We start from the raw sequence: 12,563 nt of genomic DNA on the forward strand, positions 1-12,563 counted from the left end.
TTGATAGTGTGGCGTGTACCCAGCCTCCCTGTGTGAGAGCAGTGATTGCTGCTTCAATGGCAGTAGAAGTTAGTGCTCCTATTGTACTGTTTCATCCATTAACATTAAAAGTACCACATGCAGTTTCAGCACTATTATTACAAACAAATATGACTTTCTTATCGCCTGCGAGGCATCTCTCCTGTATGAGTACATTATTATCACAACCTCATCTAACTATTGAAAGATGCACGATTTTAAGATCCTGCAACTTTGTTACCTCTTCCAGATGATGGTACAAAGCATGATTGTCAGGAAATGGCAGAACAAAATGCAAAGAGTAGAAATGATTTAAAAGATCTACCATTAGATCATGGTGAAATACTTTTTGTTGATGGTTCCTCAAAGAAAAATGTACAAGGGGAAACTCAAACCGGTTATACAGTAGTGACTAAAAAAAAAAAAAAAAAAAAAAATAGTGTTAAAAGCTGAAAAACTTCCCTCACACTACTCGGCTCAGGCTGCAGCATTGATAGCGCTAACCACCGCTTGTAAACTAATGAAAGATAAAGCAGTGACGATTACACCGATAGTCAATATGCGTTTGCAACAGTACACACGTTTGCACAGTACTGGCAAAATAGGGGTATGATAACTTCTACAGGAAAACCAGTAACTCGTGCAGACCTATTAAAATATTCTATTTATGGATTTATTTCTTTTTTAAGAAACTTTTAATGCATTACAAAAGGTCATTTCATTTCAAAAAATGCCTACAGAAAGAAGAGAGGGCTGCAAATGAAATAAGGAAATAAAGTTAATAAATAAATAGAAACAGGCTCTAACTGTAAGAGGCATTGCTCCGATAACAACAAACTGTAGTATGCAACCGATTCTAAATAGTTTCAAAATCAGTCTTTTTAAACTGATCAAAACTTTAGGATAGATAAAATATTATTAAATCTACAGGAATTATGGATGAAGAAGACAGAATAAAATAGAAGTAACTCACTTGTTGACTAGAAATTGATTGAATATAGAAAAAGTTTGCTACACTGTACAAATTTGTTGTTGAAGGATAATATTAAGTTAGAAATAACTTATGGGTTAATCAAAGTGGATCTGGTGGAACTTTTGTAGAGAATAATGTAGATCAGGAGACTTGCAGCCCCCCCCTTGTAGCAGCTCCGCAGGGGGGCCACAGAGTTGGGCTGTAACTGCTACCCCACTAGATTCAACTAATTAACATGTGAAGCTATTAGCATACCACTATTTTTAAGCGCGAAGCAACCCCCACTTGTAGTAACTCAGCAAGACAGAACGGGAAGGTGTGATGTAAATCACTTTCGCTCCCAACATCTTAAAGTACCTCCTGACAAAATATCAGTAGAGGAACAACAAAAGGTTTTTAAGTTCAAATTTTAAAACTAGAAGAAACTAAAACATATCTGATGATTCGAGTGCCAAAAGCCTAATAAAGAATTAGGAGTTCCTCTTGAGATCCTTATCGGCTCTCTTTCCTGCCATAAAGTCGGCCCCTCCGAGAAGTGGGGGAGGGATTTTATGGTGGGATTATAGATTTGCTTTGTGATCTTTTTATTTTTGAATTTGTTTTCGTTGGTCTGACTTTTTGGTTGGCTATTTGTTTGTGCACTCATTTAGTTAACTGTAAGTGTCCGTTCTTTATATTTGTTAAATATAACAAATTAATTTCTTTCTTTTGAATTATCAGTTTCCTCTGGACCTGTTGCTCATCATACAGATGAGCTCCAGCTGATTGGTGTCCATATATGGGTGTCAAACTTCCTTAGCGGGCCATTCCATTTGTTCACCCAGGGAGGGGAAATTTGGTTTTTATTTTAATTTCTTTCATTTGTAGATTTAGTGATATTTTGACCAGTATTTTTTAGGTTTTTGGGTGTTAATTACCCCTATTATGTGTTAATGGTCTGATCAGCCACTATTTAAGTTCCCCTCATGTCTTGTTTGTTAAGTCAGTTTGTGCTTGAGTTTGTTCTGCTACCGACTGAATTGTACTTTGTTATGTTGATTTTAGTTTGGGCCCAATTTATCATTTTTGGATTTTCTTTGTAGACTATAGTTTTTGAATTTTCTTCAACGTCTCTCTGGCTGGTTAATGCGAAACCTTCACAGAGTCTAAATTGGTACACACGCCTTGTCAAACACTAGTGAAAATTTTTGAGGAGTTTGTAAAATAAATTATCTGACAATCATAAGAGTTAAATGAGATAAGGAGTTTTAAAACTGTAACATGAAGTGTTTTGGGAAAATAGTAATCTTGAAGATTTAAAGCATGCTAAAATAAATTGTTTTGTTTGTTTTGACGAGTTTCACCTTTTGGGAAAAAGGCAGCATTGAATTTGGTGGAATTTCTCAGGGAACATCATAAACCTGTTTTATCAACATCGTTATTTACAAGTCGTAGAAATGTGATGCATTAGCAGATGATGCATCAACAGGGGGGAGAATATTGTTATAGGTTTATCTTTTATATTACTTAAATAAAATTTTTTATTTTTGAAGAACATGTTTGATCTGTGTTACACATAAAAAAGTGAAAGGAAAGATATGGTCGGGTGAAAGATGTTTCTTTTGAATGGTTTTGAGTCGTTCTCCATTAAAAGATGTTCTGACAAGGGGGCTAAAATATTTTGTAACCAATAGATAACAAATTTATAGCAATTACTGAAGCATATTTTGATAAATTAACTTAGGAAAACAATTATAGAAATTAAAAATATTATTGTGTTAGCCATTTTCAGAGCATTAATTTAATGGAGCAAAAATGTTTAAAGAAATGTTTTGAAGAATCTGTTATTGATTAAAGTTATCACTAATCAGTAAAAGTACTCAGGTGGGATTATAATAATTTTTCTAAACTTGATTTTTGTTTTGATTTACATCCATTTAAAACGATTTTGAATGAAACGTTAAATTCAACGACAAGTAAAAGACCTAGGTAAAATTGATATATTCTGAAAATGTCTAGATTTGTTAAATTATACAATGACATTATAATTTCTCTAAGTTTAACTCTTTTGAATTTTTGTTTAAGGAAAACATGTTGAATGTTTTAGACAAATAACCAGTAAGATCCAGTTTGTACTATAAAAGTAATTTAAACTGGACTGTCTAATTCACATTGATATTCATTGTTTTGATGATAAATGTAAACTGTACAACTGCAGCAAATTTTAAGCTTTTGTTTATTGTTTTGTTTTGTTTGTTTAGTTTTATTTTATAAGATTGGTTTAAGAGAAAGATCTGCATATGTTTAACATTTTGGCAAAACATTACTTTGGAAACATGTCTTTTGAAGCTGGTGGTAACAGGGTTTTGTGCATTAGTTTCTCTGTTAGTACCTGTATCTGTATATCCTACATCTGCTGAAGATCTAATACTCTCTTTGTCTAGTGTTTTATTTCAGAAGAGGCAACACTTACAGAAACGTGAAGTGACATGGAAAATACAGATACTGATCCGACATACATCGATGCCATCGGAGTCCCTCGTGGAGTGCCTGATGAATATAAATTAGTTGATCAGGTTGGTTTTGAATCTACAATTTGTTGGTGGTGCACGATTGACAAAAACGTAGACAGAATAAATTACATCCATTACAATGTGCAAAAACTGGGAAATTGGACACAGGCTGGTTTCGAGGCAGTGCATGAACAGCTGGCTGCTACTTCACTGATGGCTTTCCAGAACCGTATAGCTCTTGACATGTTGCTGGCTGAGAAAGGAGGGGTGTGCATGATTTTTGGAGAAAAATGTTGCACATTTTTACCAAACAATACAGCAGCTGATGGAAGCTTAACGAAGGCCATTACAGGGCTTTGAACCCTTAATGGCAAAATGAAGGAACACTCTGGAGTGGATACTTCCATGTGGGATGCATGGATGGATGCCTTTGGGAAGTATAGAAACCTTGTGTCCTCTGTCTTAGTATCAATTGCAGTTTTGCTGCAATTTTGACTTTGTGTGGATGTTGTTTTGTTCTGTGCCTGCGTTCTTTGTTTAACCGTCTCATTACCACAGCGATTTCACCCATGGAGGACCAGATGGCACAGATGTATCCTTTATTAGAGAAAAAATCTGATGATGACTCTTCTGACAGGTATCCAGATCCTGGTTTTTGGACTGGGTGTGATCCCTGAGAGTGAACATGTTTGCTTTTCAAAACATGATCTCCCAGCTGAAAATCATTTGAAGTGACTGTTTTTGAAGGGATATGAGAAGTGTACCAAATATCTGATAAATAGGGGGGAAATGTTGGGTAAATTGTATTTTTAGTAATTATCAAATATTCGTTGTATTATGTAGTCTTGTAGTTATATTTAGATATTGTTTGCTTATATGCTTTTACTCTTTATTCTTAGTATAAGTAATGTTTCTGTGTGTTAAATAACTTTGATTCTATCCTGAGACTTCCCTGGGAAATAGAGGTGACAGCTACCCTCGGCAGCTGTTGTCCTGCAGGACTTCCTACAAGACGGAGGTGTTAATTGCTCCCAGCAGAGTTTTGCATGCCTGACAATAAACTCTGCTCTGTGCTTCTTTGTGATACAAAGCCGTTGCTTTGAAGCTATGCAACGTGTCTGGAGAAAGAAAGATTTAGAGTATAGATAACATGTGTCTAGATTAGTGAATGTTATTTAGCGCTGCAACCATGTTTTGACTCCACCCTTTTAGAGTTGCAGCGCCCCGTGTGGCAGGGTTTCCTAAAGATCAATAAAAGAGAGGAACAGACAGATGTGTTTCCAGAGTAGTCGGAGATTTGTAACTGGAAACATCTCTCTGTCTGCTCTCCTCGCGAGTATAAAAGAATCTAACTCTCTTGTCTTTTCTGTATTTGTTTAAATTGTCTCTAATATGTATTTAGACCTGACAATCAGTAACAATAATAATGTTCCCAGTGATGATATTCACTAAAGATTTAATTTAATAAAACCATTATATCGAGGATTTCTGGATCAGTATGCAGAGTTTTTTTCTCATGTATATGTGTCCAATGCTTGAAACACAAGAAGACTAAATTAGGAATAAGAAATAAACTTTTATTTGAAAGATTTCTAGCTTGCTATGACTCCACCTAAAATTACAGTTTTAGTAGCATTGCTTTTACAGCTTCTTATTTACAGCCAATTTGTTTCTCCATCTGCCAAAACTTGCTTACCTATCACAACGGTTTTGCACAGATTGTCTTTTTCCCCCCGTTTCACTTTATGTAGCACCTGTTTCAGAAAGTATTCTAGCAGTTTCAGCAGTCTCTCTGATTTAGCTTCTGCATTACATCTGATGGGCGATGCGAGCAGAGAAGGAAGGGATAAAGATCCCCGAGGCACGGCGATCACCAGGCTCCTGCAGAAACAGCTGCCTCTGCCATCTTTGCTTTCCCTCCAAGACCAACGTGAATGATTTAAATGCCCCCGGATAAAAAAAGATCTGGATAAAGAGAGGGAAAACTGGGCCGCTGCTTGGGGCACAACCTGACATACATGGCTGAAGAAATGTTTTTTCTACTGCTATCGTACAATTCAGCTGAGTATTCTGAAAATGTTGAGGGAAATCTACAGTTGACTAATTTTTCACAACCTGTTCAGCATGTTCTTATGCATTTTGAGAAAACATTTTTCTTTTTTTTTTTTTACCCTTTTCACTGAAACCTTATGTTTTTTTACAGAAGACACTGGAGGATTATTGAAGTTTTACCGTCTATAAATGCTCTTGATTAAAATCAGCAGACATCCGAGACTGTCTGCTGGCGCTTGAAAGCTGATGACTCTCATGAGGGCATTCATATAAATAGGAACAATTTAAGAAGTTGGTTCCACAGCATTCTTCTTCAAATCTCTGGAAGTGCTTTTTGCGTTTTTGAATGCTTTCTTTCATAATCTGGTGACTTCATCGAAATTATCTCAGACAAGCACACTTGTCTCGTGCTGTGACAGTTAACAGCACCAACAGTAAATTGACTGAGGGTTCAATGACATTGAGGCTCTAATAAGTTTGAATTCTACCTCAGGCTATTTTTTGCAGAATGATATTGCTCTTCTTTTCTAAGTTAAGGACAAAAAAGGGCACTCCAAAGTCGGCATTAGTATTCCCTCCTCTGCTGTCCTCTACACATCACCTCGAAACATATTATCCCCACAGTGAATTATGGCGGTGGCACAATCATGCTGGGGAGATGCTTTTTTCGTCACAGACAGAGAAGCTGGAAGCAGGACAGAGCTAAACAAAGTTTTACTGCAGTTTGTTGGAGTTCAGTTTGGAGACTTTCCTAGGTTTCTTACCATCCCATAGTTTACTGGTATGTTCTCATGTGTTTTCAATTTTGAGGAATGACAAAGAGAAATTGATCTCTATGTCAAGTCCTTTTGTAAAACTCAATAAAACCAAGGTAAACAGAAAACTCTGTGTTACTAAGCAGAAGATCCAAGACAGTCATTGCAGAATTCTTCAGGATATGGCACTAGGATTTCTGCAACAGGAAAAATGCAGACAGAATCTCAGAGTTGAACAATCAAACTGAAATCCAAAATTGTAGAGTTATGTACCAAACTGGGATTACTTCAATAATGTAAGTTTCTGTTTAATAACTATTCCGATCCTAAAGTAAAAAAGGGTCTGTACTGGTCACTGCAGAGTCCCATCTATCTAAAAGACGCAACACCATTATCCAGTGGTCAGCTCAGCCTCAGACCAAAGATGTGCTAACTAAAGACAAAAACATGAAGTTTTTTTCTATTGAATTGTTGAAATTGATCATGATCAGATTTTTATTTTTTTTATTTTTTGCATGAAAAGACATGTTTTCTTTTTTTTCAAAAAGGATTTTTTTTAATTTGATGTCTGACGCTTCACTTTTGTACAGAGACATTAAGCTACTGCAATAAAATACAGATTTACTTTTACTTTTTTTATTCGGATCAAAGAGTGGATGGTACTGTATCTAAAACACTTTGATAAATTTTACAAAAGTACCATAAAGGCCTATTAAACTGTTGGCATTTAGGAAATTGGTTTGTTTGCTCATGCGTAGGCCAGTTTTATATAAACTTTGTATCTCTGTTTTTATTTCCAGTTCTATATTTTCTTAGCTTTATCACTCCTTCCTAATAACAACTGTTCTATTGTTCACACTTTACAGCTGGCTGCACTGAGAAAATATCGTGTTAGGAACTCAACAAATTATTTTTTTTTTTTCTACTCTACTTGGCTCATGTGAGAATTTCTTAAAGCTTGGGATGCTAAATATAAATAGAACTATGTGTCTTTAATTTAAATTCCAGTAAAAGCATCTCTGTGTTCAAGCTACATTAGGCTGGCATGAGTCTACATGCTGGTTCCCTTTTCATAAATTTTTCACTGTACAGAGGATGCTAAGCTGTACCTGGCTCTCTCTAATACTGTGGGGGAGGGAGTTTGTATGCATTTGTCTGACTGTATGATTCCGTTCCCAAAGCTGGTTTCTCACTGGTATGTGCTGATTTGAATCCTAACCAGTCCTCCTTTTCATTCCGTGTCCTGGAGAAGGCGGGGAAGTTTTTAAATGAGCGGACCACTGTGCATGCTTTTTCGTGGGAATGAGTCCGCCTCTTGCTGAGGATCTCACTCAGAAACCAGGCAAGCAAAGAACTGGAACTAATTACTCTAACGAGTTCACCCAGATCTGAGCCAGCTACAATCATCAAACACAAATACAGTTCCCAGCTAAGGTAATCATACCTCTTGATCTTTTTCACTTTTTTGTCGCTTCAGCCCCCCTGAGTCAATATTTGCCGAACCGCCTTTCACTGTAGTTGGAGCTATAAGTATCGAGAGATTGTAATATTTATATAACCATCAAAATACCTCAAACTCCATCAGTTTGATGGAGAGGATCTGTTAACATCACTGTGCAAGTTTGGCCATACATTTTACATTAGATTTAGTCTTAGTATGTTCTAACAAATGACCATTTCTTGATATACAGTGAATGTCCAGTATTTGGTCTTAGGAGCACAAATAGCTAAAATCTATAAATACATGAGAAGCACATTTCTGCCTATTTTGATAGTTCAAACACAAATAACATACATTAATGCATGGAGTGGAAATGGTCTTGATGCTATCACAGAAGCTAGCATAAACAGTCTTCCTTATTTCCACTCTTGGGGGTGCAGCCAATCAGCAGCAAGGAAAACAAATGGCAATGATTGGCTGTTTTGCAAATGGCAGCCAATCCAGGAGAAGGAGTAGCATTGGCTTTTATGTCGCACATAAGTCAAGTTTGTTTGTTTGTTTGTATAGCACAGTTCAGCCACAAGGCAGCTCAAAGTGCTTTAGATCATAAAAAACATCATAAACTCATCAATTATGAAACAAGCAATAAGCATTACATTTTGTCAAATGTCATCATTAACATCATCAAGCAAATATACATTAAATATGTTGATGAAGGTTCCACTTACTACTAATTAAATGAAACTCTAAACAGGTTAGTTAGCCTCGGTTTAAAGAAACTCAGAATTTCATCTGTTTTGCAGTTTTTGGAAGTTGAGTACAGATTTGTGTTGCATAGTTACATAGTAGCAACATAAAATTTTGCACTCGAGTCAAAATGTTCTGGTTTAAGCAAGATTTCTCGTGGCTTTCTTTTAACCATGGATTACTTCTTGAAACTCTTTTCCATTGTGGAAAACATAATAAAGATTTGGGTTAGGGCATCTGGCTACTAATATTGATTCATAAGCTAACGCTGCATTAAATTTAAACACAGTCTTGGTCTTCATGATGCCATTTCTTTACTAATGTCCTCTAACACAGTGGTCCCCAACCTTTTTATTACCACGGACCGGTCAAGACTTGGCAATTGTGCTGCAACCTGGAGGAGGAAGGGGGGAGAAACCGTCAGTTTATGCTTGTGCATGTTGGTGTTCCCGCTAAAGCCTTTTTTTTTCTTTTGCCCCGATTTTCCAATCTTTCAACGTCCTGCAGTGTGTGGTGTATTACGTGGTGGTGTGTTGAATATGCCCGATGTAAAACCGGGCCTATTCAACATTGTCTTGGCCCGATTATCACAGCCTGTTGAATGTCACAGGTAGCCAATCAGAAAGCGCGGTGACGTAAGAACTGAGAGGAATCCCAAACAGTTGACCTGGCGCAACTGAGAGTCCGGTGGACATCAGAGGTGATATGTGGAAATGCTTATTACTATATGTAAAGATAATTTGTATACATGTTTATTATATGCGGTTATGTTTATTCAGTTAAAAATGTTAACTACGAAAAAACATAACTCACCTCCAAATCATAGTGCAGCAAATAGAGCGGCTGCTCCCGCCATCTTTTATCAAACGCCTTTTCTTTTTGTTACGTCTTTTATCGCTTAAAATGAGCCACAAACTATCACTACTGCTTCTACATCGTCGTCCGTGTTTGATTATTCTAAATTCACGAATGGTATGTTGGGGGTTTTACTGGATTTTCTTCTGCAACCGGGATGTTCGTTAGTGGAATCGGTTCTTGAGTTGTGTGTTACTCCTGCCGTGTGAACCGATCGGACCTGTTGTACTTTTATCGGCTGGTGTCGTGTGTGGTCACAGAAGTTTGGAAAATCGGCCGACAATCCTTAAATCGTGCCGTGTGAACCAGACCTAAAACTCACAAGCTCTACTCCTCTCCTCTCGTCTCAACCACTGCCCTAACGCTCTCTGACTCTGGTCGCTATAGTAACTTTTACATATCCCTTCAAAATAAGATACAGATGCGCCACAAAAACGAACATTTTACTTTAGTGAAAATTTTAACACGATAACGACTAATGGGAGCTCTGAGCTTGTTTCTCTGTAACCAGATGGTCCCATCTGGGAGTGATAAGAGACAATGACACCCAAAGTGTTGCTTATGCACAGGGTGCTTGGTCTCTACTGGCGAATCAGTTTGAAGCTTCATTGCCTCATTAACTAGCCGGTCGCCATGTCATGCAGAGCGGGCTTGGAATGTGGGAATCACCTACTGGGATAAATCCATTCTCCTGTCAAGACATCTGATCTGTTTCTTACTCATTTTGCTGCTTGTGGGCTCAATGTTGGCGCGCAAGACGTAACCGAGAGAATCCGGTTAAAGTATTTTCAAAATAAAAGAACCTCCAGACTCAAATAATACATAAAACAGAAATATTTAATTATTTCTTGCATGGCCCGGTACCAAATGGTCCATGGACCGGTACTGGTCCGCGGCCCGGGGGTTGGGCACCACTGCTCTAACAAACCTCTGAGGTCTTCACAGAACACTTGTATTTATATTGTGATTGCATTACACAGGTGGATTCTACTTGATTTTAAAGTGAATTTTACAGACAGTTGATTGTACTGGATTTTACTTAATTAGTAAAATCAGGTGAATACAGATGCCTGCCACACTTTTTTTGTGTTATTCATAAAAAAAACTGTGTATTATGCTATAGTGTATCATAGAGTTTTGCTCTAATTTCTAACATGAAACTCCAATAAAATATTGGATTGTAATAGTAAATGACAAAAATTGCATTCATAAAGAAATATTTAACATTAAGATCCAAATGGATGAGTATGGGTTTCCTGCTTTTCCCTAAATAAGACAGCCTGACTCCTGATTGCTCCAAGAGGAAACATACTGATTTGCGTGAGAACCTTAGGAACTCTTCCCTTCCTGCATCTCACTGCCACTTATCCCACCATTCCACTGTGACACTCTAAGGAAATGCTCATAGCTCAGCAAATGCATATGGGGGCTTGAAACTCAGCTTTTCAACAGAGCAAAAAAAGAGAGAGAGAGAGGGAGAGAACGGGATGAATGGAGGAGGAATTTAAATCTCAATGCGTCGTTAAGCAGGAGACACCATGTTGGCATTCAGACACTGCGAGGCACAGAGCCTGTGCCAGTCGAAGGCGCTGAGAGAGTTTTTACAAAAAGCATGGAGCAGCGAGGCAGCTCAGGCTGCAGGGATCTGTCACAGGCTGAGAAGTAGGACTTGCTCCAAGGTTAACAACACATTCGGCTTGTTTGTGGACCTTTGAGGGGCCAGTGGTCAAGACTGATGGAGAGCTTAATGGGGAGCAGCACTCTCCCGTGCAACAGTCATGGGAAAAGTAGACAAAGCAGCCTAAACTGGTGTCTGCAGCAGGGAAGATCATCCAAGCATGCCAGTAGTTGCAGAACCCCTGAATGGATTCTACATATTATACAGAGTAATTGAAAACCTTAGGTGTTTTAATATTTACTTCCTTTAATGGCATCTATATACTCTTCTTCTTTTTAAAAAATCAAGTTTGTGTCCATTGTTGTGCTACTACAGAGAAACACAAGCAGCTGCGAGGGGAATAGTAGTTTAACAGCAATCGCATTCATCCACACCCATAATGATGCTGACCTAAATATTCTTTGCCTGCACGCATATTTGATGAGGTTTCCCTGCAAATCCACCTATGCAAGAGCAGGCGACATAAACTGAGCGCGGACAACAATTTAGCTGTTTATTTACATCATGCAAAATTAGAAATAACACGACGCCTGCACCGAGGCTGGGTTTAGTGACGGTAACTCACCAGTAAACGGGATGTGTCGCTCTTCACCGTGACTTATTGGAGACTTTAACCTTCCCTGTCTCAATCCCGGCCGCTCAGCATGGCAAAGACTTGACTCGAATGAAGTACGTGCGTCTCTCCGTCGCCCGCCGCCGTTCGCCCCGCAGGGGGAGATGAACGAGTGCCGCGGTTTATTATCCCGAGTCGCGCAAAGAGAGCGCACACGGTGGGAAGCAGAAAGAACAGTCTTGTCCAAGCCAGCCGTGAACAGCTCCGGTGCTGAAATCTTCTCCTCACCCCCCACCACCACCTCCTTCTCTCCTCTCTTCTCTTTTCTTCTCCGCCCTCCTTCCTAAGCTACTCCCTCACCATCTAAGAGGAGACGGACAGCAGCTGCCGTTCAGGTCAGGCTTGAAGAGTGCTTAGTTCAGACTCGCAGTTAAATGCCAGATTTATGACCTTCATATTTACACTTCCTCCCGTTTCCACAGAGAGTTCCTGATGTGAATTAGTGGCTATCAGTGAGGTTAATAACTTGTGTGGGGGTTCGTCAGATTTTGGGCCGGATATTCTTGATTGGTCGGAACCTCTGGGGGGCATGACGTCGGGCCAGGGGCTTCCGGACCAGCCAATTATCACACACATACACGGGAAGCTTAGTACAGAGAGTCAGTTTAAGAATGAGTGTGCAGCTTAAAGGTTTGGATCTCATTTTAGTCACGTTTTATGCATAGATGGATCAGAGAGTGGGCTGCAGCGTTTTTGGAACCCTGTGGAGATAATTTAGAACAGAGAGGCATCATGCACATAACTGATCAATCTTCTGAAACATTGCTGCTTTCAGAAACAGAATGTTTTTATTCTTTAGCGATTCCCTTTTGTGTCTCGTACATCAGAACAGCCCCATGTGTTGTCATTCTCACTCAAAACGTCAAAGAAACAAAAATCCTCCTGTGCAAAAGCACATGTTACATCCTAAAATGTCCTTAATCCTTTCCAGATTTTTAT

At 38.5% G+C, this 12,563-nt stretch overlaps 1 protein-coding gene across 2 annotated transcripts in view; it reads right to left on the reverse strand.

Annotated features, from left to right (window-relative positions):
• The window catches only part of phf24 (PHD finger protein 24), a 41,509-nt gene extending 29,480 nt beyond the window's left edge, over positions 1-12,029 (reverse strand). Inside the window, exon 1 of one of the 2 annotated variants that reach the window (XM_032570067.1) lies at positions 11,577-12,029. The gene's annotated coding sequence lies outside the window, so the exon portion shown is untranslated. The remainder of the gene's footprint in view (positions 1-11,576) is intronic. The other variant, XM_032570068.1, reaches the window with a different exon arrangement.
• Positions 12,030-12,563: the final 534 nt, after the last annotated feature.

The sequence above is a fragment of the Xiphophorus hellerii genome, chromosome 8 (assembly GCF_003331165.1).
Source record: "Xiphophorus hellerii strain 12219 chromosome 8, Xiphophorus_hellerii-4.1, whole genome shotgun sequence".
In the NCBI taxonomy this organism is placed as follows: domain Eukaryota; kingdom Metazoa; phylum Chordata; class Actinopteri; order Cyprinodontiformes; family Poeciliidae; genus Xiphophorus; species Xiphophorus hellerii.